General features: G+C 38.1%; 1 pseudogene; it reads right to left on the bottom strand.

The window, feature by feature from the left end:
* Window positions 1-2,854: 2,854 nt before the first annotated feature.
* Window positions 2,855-11,114, bottom strand: LOC118240477 (annotated as a pseudogene).
* Window positions 11,115-22,383: the final 11,269 nt, after the last annotated feature.

Here is a 22,383-nt window from a genome sequence, read left to right as displayed (position 1 = left end):
TTCTAATGGTTTTTTTTAAATACCTAAATTGTTATTACTTTTCTATCATTACTTTTGCACTGTTAGAATAGATCTGTATATATCTATGATAAACTGTGGACCTCCGTAATAGGCATGCTACAGCCCTAGCTACAAAATCTAGATAATTTTCTGGTGTCAGATGATCTAATCTGGTCAATGATGGTCAAGATAGTTGAAAAGCTGGACATCCAGGCAATAGATGTACTTTATGCTATTAAATCATCTGATTAAACTGGTAGACTAGCAAAAGCTACGTTTTGTTTCAGGTTTGATGGTTTAGCCACAATTTCCAACTGGACAGCAGGTCCAGCAGCATAAACAACTTGACCAAGCTATTCAACCAGTATGATTGAGCAGTTGGGTCATACTGGTCAAATCTCAATCTGATTATACTGGGCAACCAGTTTGGTCATTGGTTATGCTGGCCAACTATCTTGTTCTTATCTTATCTGAAGTGTAATGCTTATAGATACATACAAAACACTCTTAATTGTAGGTATTTATCCAGAAACCAGAGTTGTATTATGCAGCATCTCTTTAGATTGAATACTATTCTGTAAAATAGTAGGCAGGTATTTAGACAGAACCTGAATTGTGTTAAATGGGATTTATATCAGCGTTTGTAAGGCTGCGATATGTACAACCTAGCATAAATAAATACGCTAGAATGTATAGCACGAATAGCCAGCCATGATAAAACCATGGTAACCTAAAAACGTACTTTTCACTTGGTTGTTGTTGCTTCCCGCTGGTCTCATTGAAGTCCAATCGCCTCTGTGTCCTCTGGAAACAGCACTTCTGTTGTGTTGGGAATGGATTTGAAGCATTTTTGAAGTTGCATGTGTTTTCTGAATTTGCACCGGGTTGTGTTGTCATTTTGATGAATGTGCTTTATGTATTTGCATTGCGTTTGTGAAATGTATCGCAAGTGTTGTCATTTTGATGAATGTGCTTTATGTATTTGCAGCACGATGGGTCTTCCCTGCAACCGTAGTGGGTGTGGAGTGTGAATCAAGCTCCAACTTTGCTAAAATGAAAATGTAAATAAAACATTTTCTCTCTTGCACTTTATGTATGTTCTTTAGAAAGGCTCTTCGTTCGGCTCTACATTCCTTCACTTACACACAACCCCACACCTGTTCCACCTTCTAGCTTGCCAAATGAGAGTAGGGAGGATTGGGAACTTTCTGCTCACCTACCCGACAGGCAAACCTAAAAGCCACCCTGAAATCATGTGATGAGCGACCCCAGCCCTTAAATTCTGACTCGAGATACCCTAACACAAAATCGATTCCGGTTGAGTCTAAAATGAGAAACTCCAAAACCAGTGGCAATGCTTAACAAGTGCCTTTGACCTTGCTATTCAACCATGCCATCTGATGGACAGCAGTGGGGAAGTCATTTTACATTCTCAAAACCTAACCCCAACAACATATACAATGTGTCATCGCAGTGCTATTGAAAATCTTGGGATTATGAGTGAGTGAGCTCTCATAGAGCTCCTAAAATGATCCAGTTCAAGGGTGAACTGTGACCTGATCCTGAACTCAACTCAACAAACAGGTAACGGGGTCAGCATGGTCTACTTTGATGCCAGTTCGCTGTGTGTTATCATACTACCTGACCACAGAATGACATTTAGGCAAATCCAGTCTAGTTCAATGATTATTTAGGACACACTTCCCTTTCAGGAGTCCCAGTTTAGTGTTCCAAAATCCATGGCATTTCCCTTTTGGCTCTATTTAGTTGTTAATCAATTTTTTTTTCTCTTTCTAGTTTTGTGGTAGCTTGGTGGTTAAGGTAGTTGACTTGTAATCAGAAGATTGTGGTTTCAAGCACCACTGCTGCCAGGTTGCCACTGATGGGCCCCTGAGCAAGACCCTTAACCTTCAGTTGCTCAAGTTGTACTCAGTCATAATTGTAAGTTGCTTTGGATAGAAGCATCTGCAAATGTTATTTGTGGTTTTTCTACAACAATTACTATACCTATAGCTTCATTTTAGTTGGTTCCATATACTCAAGCCCTGTTTATTTACTATATATGTTTATTAACATTTAATTTACCATATAATGCAGGATTCACTTTCATTTTTATAATCCCTGCATACGTGATTAGGACTCTGACTAACCATAACCTGAGTGAGACTGAATTAATATAAAGCTTTTTTTAAAGTAATTACACTTCAATTATAATTAACATATTTCCCTACATTTAGCATGGTGCCCTGGTTAAAGGTATTTTGACAAATTTAAAACATACATTGCTACTATTTCAATCCACTAACAAAAAACTTGATCATCTTAGGGAGGACAAGATGCAACAATTTCTATCAAATGTTTCCAGATGATGAGAGTGTTTACAGTGAAATGCATCATACCTTGTGCAGTAGAAATATTAGACTTTATTTGAAGATTATGGCAAAACAGAGGCAGACTTCCCATGTTGTTCATATGTGTCACACTACTGTCAGATGAAACATTTGTAATAATGTATATACGAATTATACTGAGGGATGACTATGAACTTGACTTGGCATGAAAAACTAAAAGCACTGTTAATATTTACTGTAAATTATTAAGGTTCATTCACATATAAGAAATCATACATTTATTATAAAACTGAATGTTACTCAGCAATATGAATGATGAGGGTTTAATTTTAGGTGCCAAGTGTTGGGGCAGATAAGTGAGTTACATGTGAATGTGTTGGTCACGTGTGATGAACTTTGAAATCCAGGTTGCACCAGTGCCTGTGAATTTTTAAATAGTATTTTGCCAATATTATTCCAACCTTGAATGTAAATACTACCCTTACATGTTAAAAGTGAATGGATTATGCCAAGTAGTTTACTGCGCTGAGCTTATGGGGAGAGGGGTCAACGTGAAGCCCACAGCTGGCATGAGGTCCAACTGTTCCTCAGACACGCCAGGTGGAGGAGTGAAACGAAAGTGCTGCAGAAGAGTGGCGAAGAAGAGGAACAGCTCCATCCTGGCCAGACTCTCTCCCAGACACACCCTACGCCCTTAACAGACACACAGACAGACATTTAAAGTACAACATGAAATCTGGAGCACCAGATCAATGACAGAAAATGATTTCAGTGCACCTCCACAGAAGGGCATGAAGGCATCTCTCTTAATGAAGTGTCCCTACTCATCGAGGAAGTGTCCTGGATTAAAAGTGTAAGGGCTCTCCCACTCATTCTCATCCTTCAACACGGATGTCAAAAGAGCAAATACACAGGTTCCCTGCAAAGAATCACAGTTTTAGCTTAAGCAGGAAGCTAGTGACAGCTTTCTCTGGTATGACAACAGTGCAAAATTTAAATTTACGCAGCCATTTTGTCATGTCTTTGTTATATTTATAAACCAGCCAGTTTCAGCTCTCAGTCTCCTACGTACATTTAATAATTTTATCCTATGCATGCTTTTGTTGTATTGCTTTTAGACTCTTCTCAGTTAATCTAACAGCCTGACCTTCTTGATGAAGAAGCCTTGGAAGTTAATATCACAGGTAGTGGTGTGAGGGAGACTCATGGGTACTATGTCTGCCAGTCTCTGTGTCTCATGGATGACTGCATCTGTGTAAGGCAGGTTCTTGTGGTCATCCAGCACTGGCTGGCGGCCTCCAACCACCCTGTCAATCTCCTGTTGTACCTGATCTGGAGCACAACAGAAGATATTGTCTCGTGTTTTTAAGAAGACAAAAGCAATCAACTCTTTCAATATTACAATATAAACAAATACAAGAAGCAACCATGGTAAACCCTCAAACACCATCAAGCACCTCTTTGTCTTCCTCATTGGAGAAATGTCTTGGACACTGGATATTCACATTGCAGTTGGAATTCTTACCTTGTATGTGGGGGTACTTGGCCATTAAGCAGAATGCCCCAGTGGAGCGTTGTGCTGGTTGTCTCAGTACCAGCAGCAAACAGGTTGGAAACAGTTTGAAGGAGATTCTGTGCATGGAACAATGAGTTCTTTTTTCCAGCCTCCTAACCAATAATCAGAAGGGATCAATTAGTCAGCCAACATAAGAGACCACTTTCTTCCATCAGAGTACAACTGAGTAATACCAGGGATCATATAGAGAGATGTTTGAAAACCATCAAACCACTGGCTTTTTCCATACCAAGCCTAATCAGCTGGCCTAACAGTGAACCAATTCAACAAGCATGAAAAGGTTTTCTTAAGAAGTCCCATTTTATTTATATTTTTAAGGAACCAGTTTTGCTGTGCTAAAACCTATAAAGAAGCTTAAAATCATAAGGTTCCATTTATGCTTGCCAACTTAAGCCATTGTTTCATCCATGTTCATTTGTATGGTGGCCAGGAAGACCCAACATGCTGCAACTACATTAAACACATTCATCAAAACACATGTGCTACATTTCAGAAATGCAATGCAAATTCATGAATGTTATACAAATTCCAAAAACATTTTATTCAAAATGACAACATATGCTACATTTCAGAAATGCAGTGCAAATTCAAAAAACACATGCAACTTCAGAAATGCTACAAATCCAGTCACAACACAATGAAAGTGTTGTTTCAGGGGGACACAAAAAGGGGTTATTCAACCAAACAGCCAGTGAAAAGTAATTTATATTTGTGATTTCCAAAGTTTTGTCACTGGTGGTACAGAATGAACAATTGGCCTATTTGTGCTTTGCATTCTTGCACATGTTTGGTTGTAAAGAATGCAGCCTTAAAGAACACTGATAAAACAAAATCCCAACTAACAGAAATATAAACCTGATCCTGCCAGTTAATAACTAGCTAGATGCATTCAGAGTGTGTTACTATTTTAAACTCCAGTTCAGCCTAAAGAGATTCTGTCGAATACAACTAGGTTTCTGTCCATATACCTACTTTTAGAGCGTTATTGATTTCAAACCATATTTTGTATGTATGTAAAAACAACACACTTGAGATTAACTAGTAAGAATAAGACAATTGACAAGATGGTCACTGTAGCAGACCAGTTAAACTATCAAACCTGAACAAAAACATAGTGTATCCTGTAAATTAGTAACACACTCTGAAGGTAGCTAGCTAGCTAGCTAACTAACTACGTATTAAGCCAGAAACATAGTCGCGTTAAATGGGATTTTTTTTTTCATCAGCGTTCTTTAAAGCTGCATTACAACCTAGCAGAATTAAATATGCAAAACTGCTGAGCATGAATAGATCAGTTGTTCATTCTGTATCAACATAATCCATAACAAACGATATAACCATGGTAATCACAAATATAAATATTTTTCATTAGCTACTCGGTCACCACTGGTCTCATAGGAGTCCATTCCCTCTCCGTGTCCTCAGAAACATGTCCGTCGTGTTGTAGCTGTTATTTGCAGGGTTTCTGAAGTTGCATGCGTTTTTTGAATTTGCATCACGTTTCATTTGCAGCACAGTGGGTCTTCACATTCATCGTACATTTGTGTTATTTTTAATTTTATTTTCTGCAATCTGAACAGTGTTACATTTAACTTTCCACTGAATTAAGAGAGTCAATCAAGGACACTCTGCCAATTGTAAACGCAATGTGTATAAATACTGCTATTATCAATGTTTAAACACCAGTTAAAGAGGTGTATACCAAGCTTGAAACAGGTGTTTGACAGTTCATGACTGAACTTGCTTTGGAGCAAGGGAAAGACATTCCTGTCTCCCATGAATATTGCCCCTATCTGTATTGTGAATTGTGTGATTTTTGTGTGCTTGTTTTTGTCCCACACAGAGCATCACGCACACATGGACAATGTTCCAGGCTGCTGGAACTGTCCAAATGCCCCATAATAAGAAGTGATAACGGCCTTTTGAAAGCCAACTTTGATGTTGTCATTCTTGTGACATAGCGAACAGGGAATTCCTTTACACAGTGTGACAATCAGGCTTCCCACACTCATAGAGCTCCTTGTGCAAGTATAGTCAATTAAGCAAAACATGTTAATTTTGTTAGTCTTTCCACTACTGCTTCCACTTACTGTAGTACTAGCAATTAAACTTCACATCTAGTAGTTCTCTAGGTAATGCTGTCAGTTATTAGGGATCCCTGTATGACCTTTATTCTCATTTATCCTGTCTGTTTTTAAAAATGATATTACCTATATGAATCAATACATTAATTCCTTTAGAATTGGTGATTAGTTGCTAAACATCCTATCGATTGTTGATCAAACTCAAAATCTCCCACTGAGATGCAAACGAGAGTTTTCTGTTTCACCATTTGGCAGCCAGATAGTGCTACTGAAGCACTTTGAATTGCCACAGTATATGAAAAGTGCTATATAAATTAACTTAAGTTGCCTATTGATTAAAGGTCAGATTGAGTCGTCTTCTAGTTAGTCCTGTAGATTACTTTTGTTTTCTAAACAAATATTCTCATTTGTTTTATCTGGTTTCTCTCTTTATTCCCTCTATTCTTCAATGTATTATACACTATGCGATTGCTGATTAGTTCAACGTTCCATTAGCTGTCAAGTTTGTGGCTTCACTGGTGGCATTTCTAACCTGTGGTGGATGATCACGAGTTAGACAACTTGCGACTTCCAGTTGAGACTGATTAAAATATTTCCATATGCGATGGTGCCCCATTAATTTACTATAACTATAACAAATTTGATGAGTGCAGAATTATAAATTAGGAGTTCATACCACTACAGAGGTCATATGGATACTCCAAAATATGAGTGGTTGTATATGCACTATGTACAAGATAAAACTTGACACATTAAGCATTTCTGTATACAGCACAAGAAGGACATACCACGTTTTGTTTGCATGCTAGAAAACAGTCAATAAAGCCTCTGCACTCCTGAGGGTTCAGGGTCTCCTGGAGGCTGTGCACAAGCTGCATTATATCCTTCAGAGTTTTTTCACAGTTTGCCATGATAATTTTCCAGTCCTTTAGCCAGAGCCGAAGCCAGGGGAACATATTGTAAAGCTACAAACACACAGATTAACATTTTGTTATGTGCCTCCTACATTTATCCATACATCATCCTATCTTTGTGTCTCTTGCTTATTCAAAAACATAGCAGGGTACCTGTATAGAAGCTGAACCAGTGATCCTGATATTCTCATTGCTTCGGTTTACCATGTTTTGGAACCGAGGATCACTGTATTCAAACCTGCTTCCATATACAATGGCTGAGGTGATATTTGAGGCATTTATACAATAACCAATAACAGGATGTTAAATGTTCCCATATATTACATTTTGGATAAATGGATAATTACATTATGGATAATTTGGATAATTACATTTTTGGCTCAACTACAAAAAATAGTTACTTCTGGTAAGAGTAAAATAGAAAATATATACTTATGTCTCTTACCCTTAAAGTTCTCCACCACTTCCCTCAAATTCCACATCTCTTCTATGATTCTCTCTTCACTCCCTCTCTTGCCCTGCCCAAAGTCCTGCAGGGTGCTAAGGGCAAAGCGCCTCATCTCTTTCCAGTTCTCACCATTAGAAAACAGAATTCCTTGATCATAAACAGAAATCATTAAACCTTTGTTGTTAAACAGCTAAATGTCAGCGAAATGCCATAAATGTAAATGTAAACACAAAATGCAGAATGGTTTTTCATCTTAACTGTGAGACAACTGCATGTTTTTACAATATTTATATAAAACAGGTATTCATGATGAAACACACATTGGGAAACTGCTTATGATCTATTCCAGTGCAAAACCAAATTATAACCATGATTAATAAGGAAAATAACATAAAATAATAATTGTCTTCAGAAAATGGCCTTTTATGAAGAACATTGCTGGCCTGGCTTCCCTCTGGCTGTTTCACAACGGTTTCCCCTTTTCTCCTAATTCTTCTCTTACACTTTAGTCATGCTCTTTCACCATGAATCTTGTTTTATTAATGTTTCCCTTGTTGGTGTCACTCTGGGTGACTTCTCCTTCAGGATATAAACACCTCCCCTGCCCTTCTTTTGGAAAATCTGATCACACCTCCATCCTTATCCTGCCTGCATACAGACAAAACTCAAACAGGAAAAAAGGTTTTCTGATCAGTCTATCAATGGAGTGCAGAGGCCACCTTCACACTTCAGGACTGCTTTGAAACCACAGACTGGTGGATATTTTGTGACACAGCTGGCACTAACATCAATGAATTCTCAGACATATGTGGAATAGACTTTGCATGATCACTGACTACAAAGGAAGTTGGTACTGTGATAGGGGGGTTGACCTCCTCACTTGCAGAGAAGCTAAATGTTCATTATGCTCGGTTTGAGGAAAACATCCCCCTTGCTGCAAAACTCCCAGTAGATCAGGAGAGCTTTGTGTCTGAGGAGGTCAGATCCTTTAAGGCAGTTAACCCACGCAAGGTACCTGGTCCACAATTGGATACTGGACTACCTGATATGCAGACCCAAGGTGGGGAAAGTAGAAAACAGCTTCTCTTCAACACTGACTCTGAAGCACAGGGGCTCCACAGGGTTGTGTGCTCAGCCCCCTCCTGTACTCCCCATTTACACATGACTGTGTAGCCAAACACACATCTAACATCATCTTCAAGTTTGCTGATAGCACAACCATCCTAGGCCTCATCACAAGGGGAGACAAGTCAACCTACAGAGACAAGGTTAGTGCTCTATCAAAGTGTTGCTACGACAACATCCTCCAGCTCAATGTCAGTAAAATGAAGGAGATGATTGTGGACTACAGGAAGCTGCATTTGGGTGGTCACTCTCGCCTATACATCAACGTATCCCAAGGGGAAAGAGTCGGTTGAGTTTTTCGGTATACACCTCACAGATGACCTCACCTGGTTCAACCACACCAACACACTGGTGAGATCAGCCCAACAGCACCTCTTCTTTCTGTGAAGGTTCAGGAGGTTTGGCCTGCCGCCTGACATTTTCACCACCTTTTATAGATCTAAAACAGAGAGCAAACCCACAGGTTGCATCACTGTCTGGTACTGCAGCTGCACTGCAAGTGACTGAAGGTCCTCCAGAGAGTAGTGAGGACTGCAGAATCCATCATAGGCCACAAACCTCCAGCCTTACAGGATAGCCATCAGTCCTGCTGCTTGAGGAAAATGAAAATGATGCAGCTAGACAGTAGCCACCCAGCACACAGCCTGCTCACTGTGTGTCACAGGCATCGCAGTTCCCACGGCGACATATTTACGTGCTTGGTTTGGTTTCTGTCCCTGGTATACTTGGCTCGGTTTTGTCAAGCTCTTGTTTTGGTTTCGTTCTGTTCCACCCCCGAGCCTGTATCCCCAGCTGTAATTATGTTCACCCGTGTCTGGTAATGTTTATCTGGATCTTCATCAGTCTTGGTTATTTAAGCCCTGTTTTGCTTTCCAGTTTGTCGGTTATTTTGGTTTGCCAGTTGTGTTTAGATTTGGTGTTGCTGTTGCTGTCATTGTCTCTGTTACTTCCTAGTTAGTTTCCTGAAGTCTACCTCATTCTGTGCTGATGAACAGTTTCTACCCTCCTATAAGGCTCTTAAACAGGATGTGAAACAGTTAGTCCTTAGTATTAGTTCTTGGCAGCACACCACTACTTGAACATTTCCACATAGTCACTATTAACATACAGGGTGTAGTTTATCTACAGATTACCCTGGGCTAATATATTCAATAGCAGGAGGCTCCTTATTAGGACTCTTCTGAAGTCTAGTCACCATCTATTCTGAAAAAAATCAAAACAAAAAAGTAAATAAATAATGAATGAAAAACAAATAATTTACCTAATTAAAATTTAAATAGTACCATGATCAACTCACACACACATTCCATCATCTAAATTGGCTGAATAAGGTTTTCTGAATCCTTGGCTGAAGTCATAGAATATGGGACTGATGTCTCTTGTCTCCAAATTCTTCTGCATGATTCACCAGTGCTTGTTTGACAGTTTGATATCCTGTCAGGACAACTACTTTCTTTGGACCAAAATACACAGTGAATATGGATCCATATTGTTTTGACATCTGCAAACACAAATTGGATGGATAAAAAGTTTTCTGTTAATACAATGTACTCTATACAATGGGTTGATGGATTTTTTTGAATTTTAAGTAAAGACACTGCCATATTTATTTATTTAGTTAGGGTTTCAGAAGTAATAATCACATTGTTGAACTTGTGACTTTATGAGTCAAGACTGATTTAACATAGTCCTTAAATAATAATTAATTCATTAATTTTCCCTGCTAATCAGAGTGGTGCGGTAACGTGCGGTGGCCCGAGTGCCGTAGGGGGAGCGGCAGGACGCACAGACTCCTCCGACTGGGACGAACATTTATTCACATTTAACATGAAACACTAACGGCACTCACAAGAATCACTCACGACTGATACAAACAAGAAACGATTAACATTAAACACATACGGTGAACACTAATACAGTGAACATTGACTATGTTACAGCACACGTTACAGAATAACCAACCGCTACAGCACGCACTCTCCCTCGACAAAAAAAGTAATTCCTAGCGGGGGGTGCATGAACATCCTCTGCACCTCTGCCTGGATCCCAGGATATTGGGGAGAGGACCGTTGTCTGCGTCTTCTCCGGAGGTAGAGGGGAACAGCCCCAGGAATTTCTTGGGGGGGGCCTCAGGCGGTTGAGCCCGGGCCAGGGAGGACCGAGGGGCACCACAACCACCAGAAAGAGGGCGGTTGCGTGGAGCCAGCGGGATCTCCCAAGACCCTTCTCCTCAGCTGACTCGCCAGCGAAACTGGAAAGGTCTGCCCAAAGCCTCAGAGGCAACCCGCCTCTGGGACGCTCTTAGAGCGGCGGGAAAGAGGAGGACCGTTTAGGGATGTCTGGAACCGGGGCGGACGTGCACCCCCGCGTGTCCGCTGAGGCCTCGGACACGTCAAGGAGCCTGCGGGGACGGCGGGCGCCACGTCACAGCGCCTTGTGTTTGTGTGTTGGTGCTATTGTGTGTTTCTGTTTGCGCCTTTTGTGTTTACAGGCGCAACGTGTGGTGGAGTGTACCGGACTGCCCCGAGAGAGGCAGGGAAGCTGCCTTTCTCTCTCTCCCCGCGAGGTCTCTCTTGCTGGCGGCACCTGGCCCGCCTGGGCGCCGGGCACTGCCATGCTGTGTTTGTGTGTACGTGTACACGGTACCTGGAGGTTCACGTTCATTGGACGGATGCGTCGGGATCCGCGCCCCTTGGGAGGGGGTTCTGTCACGGAACGCTCGCCTCCCGCGATTCACGTGGTTCGACCCGCCATGTGCAGTGGGAGGACTGTCTTGTCTGTAACCACACCTGCACCTCGTATATACACCTGCACCTTAATGTATATAAACGCGTGTTAAAGTGTGCAGGATGTTGGTTATTGTTGGCGTAATGTCTGAATGTAATGTGTTTGTTAGATGTATTCTTGTGTATCGTGTTTGTTTAACTTTAACCATTTCATGTTCCTTGTTTGTGATAAGCGTGCCATTGTGTCGTTTGTTAATAAATGTTCGTCCCAGTCGGTAGAGTCTGTGCATCCTGCCCCTCGCCCTACGGCACTCGGGCCGCCGCACCTTACAGGTGCCCCAAGTAATCTTATCATTTTTGATTGCCAATTTATTGAGGTGATCATAACACTATATTTGTGACAATAGCTGTTGTAAAAAATGCTATATACCAACTAGCTAGCTATCTTCTCCGTAAACTAGCTACTGTTAGCTCACACCTACGTTCCATGCAAACATTATTGTAAAAAGTAGAAAAATGAACATTATGAAAACTATTCCAGTGTTTAATTAATATCACTTCCACTTTGTAAATATTTCTACCATGTGAGTCACGTATCTGTGACTATCATGAACAATTGCATCATTTCCTAGATGAGGCAGATGTAAAAGGAGACATTTACAGCGAGGCATTACTTAGCCATTGTTGTAAAACAATTATTTTGTAGCCTTCTTGTCATTTTACTACCTTAACCCTTTCCTTTTATAAGCTGTTTTTTAATCAGTAACAATTTATGAAACATTAGCTAACCTACTAATATGCAAAAAATAGGCTTGTCTTCATAGCCAGAGTACACATATTATACTGTTACTGTTCCATATTACACAGGGTACTGTTCTGAATGTTTCTTGTAGATAATGGTCTAATGAATCATTGCTTGGTCTTACTAAATGCTACGCTGTCTGCCAGTTCACACAAGCCACCTGTTGCAGTGTTGCTGTCAATGTATGTCAATTAGAATTCTGTCAGTGGAGGTGCTGATGCCATCAGGGGCTGCTGTGTTCTCGCACACATAGCTGGCACTAAATAACAGGTCTAAACCAAGTTAAGAATGCACTCTTCTCGGTAAAATTTAATTTTTAGCTCTGAAAATGACCAAGGTGTGGACCTCAGTGACCTCATAGCTAGCTATGAGCATGCTCCTAAAGTTAAAGGGGAACTTCATGGATTTGACTAATTTTCTTTATCATTCAATGATTTAGACATAAACAAAGTTATTAAGAGTTTTTTGGTGTGAAATGTGCATTTCTAGACACATTTAGTAATTAGCTGTCAGAGTAGTTCACAGTGGTAGTACTAGAACCACACGTTGTGACGTCTACACTGCAAAAATAGTCACTTAATCTGTTCTCCAAAATGAGCAGTATCTGTCTTCTAAGTTTGTATATGATGATGGTAAAAGAGTGATAAACTTTAAAAACTACATCTTTGGGTCCTATTTTTCCTTACAACATCCTCCATGTGTCTCTCCATCCTACACCTCCTGGTTCTTCTGCTTGTGTGTGTGTGTTCAGTCACTCTCCTTGCATTCAACCAACCAGCAGGTCAGCAGGTGTAGTGTTACGATAGAAATGACAAGTCACCATTTACTACATAATTAATGTGAAGTAGCCCTATTTTGTTAGAATAACTTGAAAGTAGTCTAAAAATGTCATTTTATTTATTTTATTTTTTTAATGCCCTGGCCAGTATTCTTTGGCTGCACTTTAGGGGGACATTGATTTTATTTTTCAATTTTCATTAGTGATGTCACATACGTCATTGTTTGTATGCAGACCTCTACAGGATTTTATATTTGAAGGTTCAGTTTTACAACTAGCTGACTGGGGATTTAGGAACGACAATATCACAATATTTTTTACTAATATCAGCCTTTATCCAGTAGACTCAGTATAATGTGCAAACAGCAGTAAGATGTTGTAAAGGGATTGTGGGGCAAAACATGGGTGCAAATTCACAGAGCTGATGGACCTGGAATGTGGAACAGGTTGCACTGAATGGTGGGAGATGCTAGAGTGACGCTGAAAGGACAAAAGCTGAATGTGACATCATCAGGAACAAGGCGCGATTAACAGTACTCATTAAGTGACGATTTATTAATGAAACACACAAAGAAAACAAAGCAGCTTCAAATAGAAGCAAAAGAAAATAAATGAAAATAAAATAAAATTAAAAACAAGCAGGAACGCTACTAAATGGTGGGCAGGCTCAGCAAAGCCTGTAACAGCAGGGTTAGGGACCATCAGTAGGGTCAGAGCTGATGAGATAGCACCTCTTTTATATCTGAGGTCAATTTTTCAACTAGGAGTGAGATATTGTATTTATTTGATGCTATGAGTTTATGTATTTGTGTTAACATTTTCTGAGGTTTAATTTAGTGTAGTTATATATATGGCTAGGGGGAGTATGGTTACAAAAGTGTCTGATATTGACTGTTTTCTTTAAAACATCTTTGTACAAATTGAAAGTGACAGTTATCTGGTATGTTGTATTTTTCTGACGTCAAAGAAAATACCAGAGAATAACTGTGCCCGGCTGATTATACCTCTCTGCCTCCATGTGCAAAATACAAAGGGTTTGTTATTGATTAAAAACATGGGATTGTTCCATAAAGTTTGATCATAGGGAGAATAGATGCAATTAAGAATTTTGTTTGAAATCTACCAAGTATTCAAGGTAGTACTTATTGTATTGTATTCATAACATTTCAATTTTTTAATAATTTTGTTTATGAATGGAATGCTATTGATGCCTACTTCTTGAATTAAGCTCCTCAATGTCTAATCATGATTGGTTTAAATTACTTGTCCAGTGTCTGATGTAAAGCAATTGGTGGGAAAAGAAGTAGTAATAAAAATTTGTATTAATAAATAAATTTAATTTTGAGGTTGACATTCAGGTACATGCTGATGGCAAACACCTAGAAATCACAGAGGGGGAGAGTTAGAGAGTTAGTGTGCACCTTCTGCAGTTGTTTGACACATTTAGGTCCTTTTCAGGATACGAGATTAACTGGTCCAACTTTTCCAACTGGTCAGCTCTTACATCTTTGAACAACATGGCCAGTTCAATTCAACTACCCTCCTTATTTCCTGTTAATGATTCATTTAAATACCCGGGGTTTGATTCTTTCTTCTTTATCAGTGATGGCAATGGACAATTTTCACACCTTGCTGCAAAAAATTGAGATGATTTATATAGGTGGAGCTCACTGAGAACATCTCTGGGATAAAAATGAATATACTTCTACAACTCAGCTATCATTTTTACATACTCCTGATTTACCTCCCACTCCCTGTATAAATGACATAGGCTACCGTGATTTGGGCTGGCATTTCAACAAGCAAAATGGCTCAGTTTTTTGGCTTGATACATCATTGTTTATTCAAAAAACCTTTTTCCATAACTCTTTTTCACATTTTGACTTTAGCAATATTCTGACTTTTCCATCTCATCCTAGCGTAAAAATCTTTTTGTGATATTTGGGTGTTTGGGCCTTTTTCCAATTCTGCAAAAACTTTGTGGACAGAAACCCCACTACTGATGGTGTCTAACCCTGTTGAGGGTCCCTAACCCTACTGATGGTCCCTAAACCTGCTGATGGTGCCTAACCGAGTTTACGGAGGCAGTAGGAGGGTTTATTGGAAAACTGGTGGACGAAATGATTCCAAGAGCCACCATAAAGACATTTCCCAACCAGGGTGAGAAAAAAACCATCTGCAAGCCTCTGAACTCTCACACTACTGCCTACAACGTGGGGCTCATCAGGAACATGAACAAGTACAAGTCTGTGGCATACGGAAAGCACAGGGCGGTGAGAGAGCTGAATCAGCGCTATGGGAGGAAACTAGAGTCACAGTTCCAGCAGAGTGGCTCTAGATCCCTGTGGCATGGACTATGGATAGATACATAAATATATATACCTACAGAGAGACAGATAGACACAAACCTACCGATACATACCTGCAGATGGATGGACAGATACATACATAAATATACATACCTATAGATAGATAGATAGACACATACCTACCGATACGTACCTATAGATGGATAGACAGATACATAAACAACTATACATACCTAAAGAGCGATAGATAGATACATACCTATCAATACATACCTGCAGATAGATAAAAACATAGATACATACCTGCAGATGGATAGACATATACATACATAACAATACATAACTATAGAGAGAGATAGATAGGTACATACCTACCAATACATACGTGCAGATAGATAAATACATAGATACATACTTTCTGATACATACCTGTAGATGGATAGACAAATACATACATAACTATACATACACTATAGACAAATAGATAGATACATACCTACCGATACGTACCTATAGATATCTATCTATAGGTACGTATCGGTAGGTATGTATCTATCTATTTGTCTATACAGATACATAAATAACTATACATACCTAAAGAGAGATAGATAGATACATACTTACCGATACATACATGAAGATAGATAAATACATAGATACATACTTACCAATACAGACCTGCAGATGGATAGACAGATTCATACATAGCTATACATACCTATAGAGAGAGAGATAGATAAATACCTACAGATACATACATGCAGACAGATAATACATAGATACATACTTACCGATACATACCTGTAGATGGATAGACAGATACATGCATTACAATACATACCTTTAGATAAATACATAGATACATACTTACCGATACATACCTGTAGGTGGATAGACAGATACATACAAAACTATACATACCTACAGACAGATAGATAGATATATACCTACCGATACGTACCTGCGGATACATACATAACAATACATACCTATAGAGAGATAGACAGATACATACCTACCGATACATACCTGCAGATAGATAAATACATAGATACATACTTACTGATACATGCCTGCAGATGGACAGACAGATTCATACATAACTATACATACCTATAGAGAGAGAGATAGATAAATACCTACAGATACGTACGTACGTATAGATGGACAGACAGATTCATACATAACTATACATACCTATAGAGAGAGAGATAGATAAATACCTACAGATACGTACGTACGTATAGATGGACAGACAGATACATAAACAACTATACATACCTAAAGAGACAGACAGATATATACCTATCGATACATACCTGCAGATAGATATATAGATATACACTTACCGATACATACGTGCAGATGGACAGACAGATATATACATAACTATACATACCTATAGACAGATAGATAGATACATATCTACCGATACATACATAACAATACATACCTATAGAGAGATAGACAGATACATACCTACAGATAGAGAAATAGATACATACGTAGCGATACATGCGTGCAGATGGACAGACAGAATCATACATAACTATACATACCTGTAGAGAGAGAGAGAGATAGATAAATACCTACAATTACATACCCATAGATGGAAAGACAGATACATAAACAACTATACATACCTAAAGAGAGATAGAGATACATACTTACCGATACATACCTGCAGATAGATAAATACATAGATACATACTTACTGATACATGCCTGCAGATGGACAGACAGATTCATACATAACTATACATACCTATAGAGAGAGAGAGAGATAAATACCTACAGATATGTACCTATAGATGTATAGACAGATACATAAACAACTATACATACCTAAAGAGAGAGCGACATATACATACCTATCGATACATACCTGCAGATAGAAAAATACATAGACACCTACTTACCAATACATACCTGCAGATGGAAAGACAGATACATACATAACTATACATACCTATAGACAGATAGATAGATACATACCTAGCGATACATACCTGCAGACAGATAAACACATAGATATACACTTACCGATACATACCTGCAGATGGAAAGACAGATACATACATAACTATACATACCTATAGACAGATAGATAGATACATACCTACTGATACATACGTGCAGATAGATAAATACATAGATAGATACTTACCGATACATACCTGTAGGTGGATACACAGGTACATACATAACTTTACATATCAATAGAGAGATAGATAGATACATACCTACCGATACATACGTGCAGATAGATAAATACATAGATACATACTTACCGATACATACCTGTAGGTGGCCAGACAGATACATACATAACAATACATAACTATAGACAGATAGATAGATACATACCTACCGATACGTACCTGCGGATACATACATAACTATACATACCTACAGAGAGATATATAGATACATACCTACCGATACCTACATGCAGATAGATAAATACATAGATACATACCTAGCGATACATAACTGCAGACAGATAAATATATACACTTACCGATACATACCTGCAGATGGACAGACAGATATAGACAGAACTATACATACCTATAGACAGATAGATAGATACATACCTACCGATACGTACCTATAGATGGATAGACAAATACATAAACAACTATACATACCTAAAGAGAGACAGACAGATACATACCTATCGATACATACCTGCAGATAGATAAATACATAGATATACACTTACCGATACATACCTCCAGATGGACAGAGATATATACATAACTATACATACCTGTATAGAGAGAGAGATAGATAAATACCTACAGTTACATACCCATAGATGGATAGACAGATCCATAAACAACTATACATACCTAAAGAGAGATAGATAGATACATACTTACCGATACATACGTGCAGATAGATAAATGCATAGATACATACTTACCGATACATACCTGTAGGTGGATAGACAGATATATACATAACTATACATACCGACAGACAGATAGATAGATACATACCTACCGATACATACATGCAGATATATAAATACATAGATACATACCTGCAGATGGACAGACAGATATATACATAACTATACATACCTATAGATAGATAGATAGATAGATAGATAGATAGATAGATAGATAGATAGATACATACCTACCGATACGTACCTATAGATGTATAGACAGATACATAAACAACTATACATACCTAAAGAGAGATAGATAGATACATACCTACTGATACATACCTGCAGATAGAAAAATACATAGACACCTACTTACCAATACATACCTGCAGAAGGATAGACAGATACATACATAACAATACATACCTATAGAGAGATAGATAGATACACACCTACCGATACATACGTGCAGATAGATAAATACATAGATACATACTTACCGATACATACCTATAGATGGATAGACAGATATGTATGGTTATGTATGTATCAATAGAGAGGTAGATAGATACATACCTACCGATACGTACCTATAGATGGATAGACAGATACATAAACAACTATACATACCTAAAGAGAGATAGACCTATCTAGAGATACCTATCGATACATACCTGCAGATACATAAATACATAGCTACATACTTATCAATACATACCTGCAGATGGATAGACAGATACATACAAAACAACACATACCTATAGAGAGATAGATAGATACATACCTACCGATACATACTTACAGATAGATTACATATATACATACTTACCAATACATACCTATAGATGGATAGGCAGATACATACATAACTATACATATCAATAGAGAGATAGATAGATACATACCTACCGATACATACATGCTGATAGATAAAAACATATACATACTTACCAATGCATACCTGCAGATGGATAGATACATACCTATAGATACATACCTGCAGACAAATAGCTAGATCCATACTTACTGATACATACCTGTAGATGGATAGACAGATACATACCTACCAATACATACCTACAGATAGATACATATATACCTACTGATACATATGTATAGATAGATACTTACAGTGAGAGAGATAGATACCTACCAATACATACCTACAGATGGACAGATGCTTACCTACCAATACATACCTGCAGATAGATATATAGTTACATACCTACCGATATAGATAGATAGAGCGATAGATACATACATACATACAGACACATAGATACAGATAGATGCATACATACATACGTACATACACAGATAGATAGATAGACACTTACATACAGATACATACATACATACATACATACATAGATACATCCAAACATACATACGTATATAGATACATACATACATATATACATACATACAGATACATAGTTACAGATGGATACATACATACAATCATACACAGATACATATTTACAGATAGATAGATAGATACAGATACATAGTTACAGATACATAGATACATACATACAGATACAAACATACATACGTACATAGATAGATAGATACATACATAAATACAAACAAGCATACATAGATACATAGTTACAGATGGATACATACATACATACATACATACAAATACATAGTTAGATAGATACATACATACATACAGATACATAGTTACATACGTACATAGATACATAGATACATACAGATACGTACGTACATACATACGCAGATAGATAGATAGATAGATAGATAGATAGATAGATAGATACATACATACATACACAGATACAGTACAGATACTTACATACATACACAGATACAGTTACAGATACAGATACATAGATACACAGATAGATACATACATACATAGATACAGATAGATACGTACATAAATAGATACATAGTTACAGATAGATAGATAGATAGATACATACATACACACACAGATACATAATTACAGATACACAGATGCATACATACATAGATAGATACATACAAACATACAAAAGTAATTAGATACACGTAGGAAGACAAAGAAGAATTTTAGGTCTACCTTTGATATCGAAGAAATCAAGAATTGTCCTAACTATCCAATATGAGGAAAAGGCACGCAATCGTTATTTTGCAGTGTCGGTTTGCGCTCTGACCGTAATGTCAACACCGCGTGCAGTCGGACCTTTATAAAATAACTTGTTCTATTCTGTCTCACACACACACACACACACACACACACACACACACACACACACACACACACAGTGACGTCATATACACCACTGTGTCGTTTTAGCGTGATTAAAATAGGCTACTCACAGGACTGTTACGGATCTTTTGCTTTGACTAGCTAGGTTAGCTAAATCAGCTAGGTTAGCTAGCTAGCTAACTATTCGACGAAACTGAGTATACAAACGCAATGGTAAAAACCTGTGGTAAAAAGACCAAAACCTTAAGTAAATTGTTAACTGTTAAAAAATAGATTTCTAAAGCCTGGATTATGAATTATTGGGAGATAGAGGCGACAATGCAGCGCTAAAGACAAAAAAGGAATTTTAACCGCAGTTATGAGTGGCAGCACCAGCAATCGCAGGTGTGAGTGGCATTATATTTACATTTACCCTCCACATCCTTTGTGTCTGTATATTCGTCCTCGATGCGTCCAGTACACCATCTCCAGAAACGCCTCATTTTTCCTCTGTCCTCTTCAGTGACTTTCCACAGACTGATTTGTAAAGGTGTTCATGGGATTCCCCTCACATGTGACATCAGGCCACAGGACATATGGGGTTCTAAAGTTCCAAGAGTGTAGATGAGTTGTTTTTCTTTGAATTTCCTAATTTCATTGCTGCCATAGCAACAACTGGCAATGCAAACAGACGTGTCATTAATGCAGTGACTCTACCTCAACCTGGATTGATTAACCATGTACGGCTCACCGGAGACTGTGATACATATAACATCCCAAAGTGTACTTCATTCTGAGCAAAATCTAACTAGCCTCATTACTGCTGAACTATGAGGGGCCCTTTAGGGAGAAATCAGGGAAACACGACTTGTACATACATATGAAACATTTTCACATAAATAGCCTACTACTTACATTTGTGTATAATAATTTAAACTTGCATATACACGCACTTGCCCACTCAATCCCTGGTGCGTAAACATAGAGTTGCACTATGCTTATGTTGGTATGGGGATGTCTGTGTGTATATAACAATTTTCTGTGCGCCCGGAAGTCATTTCATTGTAACTTCAAGGCAGATATTTAACATGTGTACAGTGCGTATAATAGACAGAGGAAGACTGTTGAACTATTAATATTACGACAGTTATTGACATTTGTGTAATAAGTAGTGCTTCTCTTAATGACAAATGTAACTTTTCCCATATAGAATTGTGTGCTTTATATTGTTTGGAGGAACTTTTTCTTCTCATTTAGAAATATGTTCACTAAGTGCTCAGATTGTCTTATTATTTATTATGCTCAGTCTCAGCATTTTTGGCAGATTTCACCACGTTATTACGAACGTGGATACGTCATCTTATAATTATAAGCAGTGTGAGATGTGAAGCTAAGCGAATCACATGTGCAGAATTTCTAACAATAGCCTGTTTTGTATAGCCTGGCTAACTGACCAATCAGTGAAATTAAATGTGGCTGCTGAGCTTGTTGCAGCTGGGTCAATTTAATTTGATTTAATTGTGTTTAATTTTAAACTCAGCTGCGTGCCATGAGACACAAGTTAATCTGAGCATTTTTTTTTGTTCTAGCTGTAAGATAACGCCGACTTAACCTAGCCATGTTTTAGTTCGCTTGAAATAATTGAGGTTCATCGCTAGAGGGTGCTGTTCACTTTTTTTCTTTTTTCTTTTTGTATTATTGATCAGGAAAAAACTGAAATAGATGAGGTGGACGTTTTCTATGTATGATATGGAATTTGAGTATATGAGTGAATGTTACTATGTAAATGTGTAAGAATTTGTGGATAAGATTATTATGAGATTATTTATAATCAAACGACTACATTATACAACCACATCTTCCTTTTATTTACATATAATACAGATATTTTATTTACAGAGCAGCTCCTCATTGGTTCAGCTCAGAAGCTTCTTTTTTGATGTCCTCTTTCTCCAGGTACTCCTGCAGAATTTGTAGATAAGATTATTATGAGATTATTTATAATCAAATGACTACACTATGCAACCACATCTTCCTTTTATTTACATATTATACAGATATTTACAGATATTTATATTTTACTTACAGAGCAGCTCCTCATTGGTTTGGCTCAGAAGCTTCTTTTCAATGTCCTCTTTCTCCAGGTAGTCCTGCAGTTTAGGCATCTCATC

This window comes from Electrophorus electricus, chromosome 21 (assembly GCF_013358815.1).
Source record: "Electrophorus electricus isolate fEleEle1 chromosome 21, fEleEle1.pri, whole genome shotgun sequence".
Classification (NCBI taxonomy): domain Eukaryota; kingdom Metazoa; phylum Chordata; class Actinopteri; order Gymnotiformes; family Gymnotidae; genus Electrophorus; species Electrophorus electricus.
This window is presented reverse-complemented; position numbering and strand designations above follow the sequence as displayed.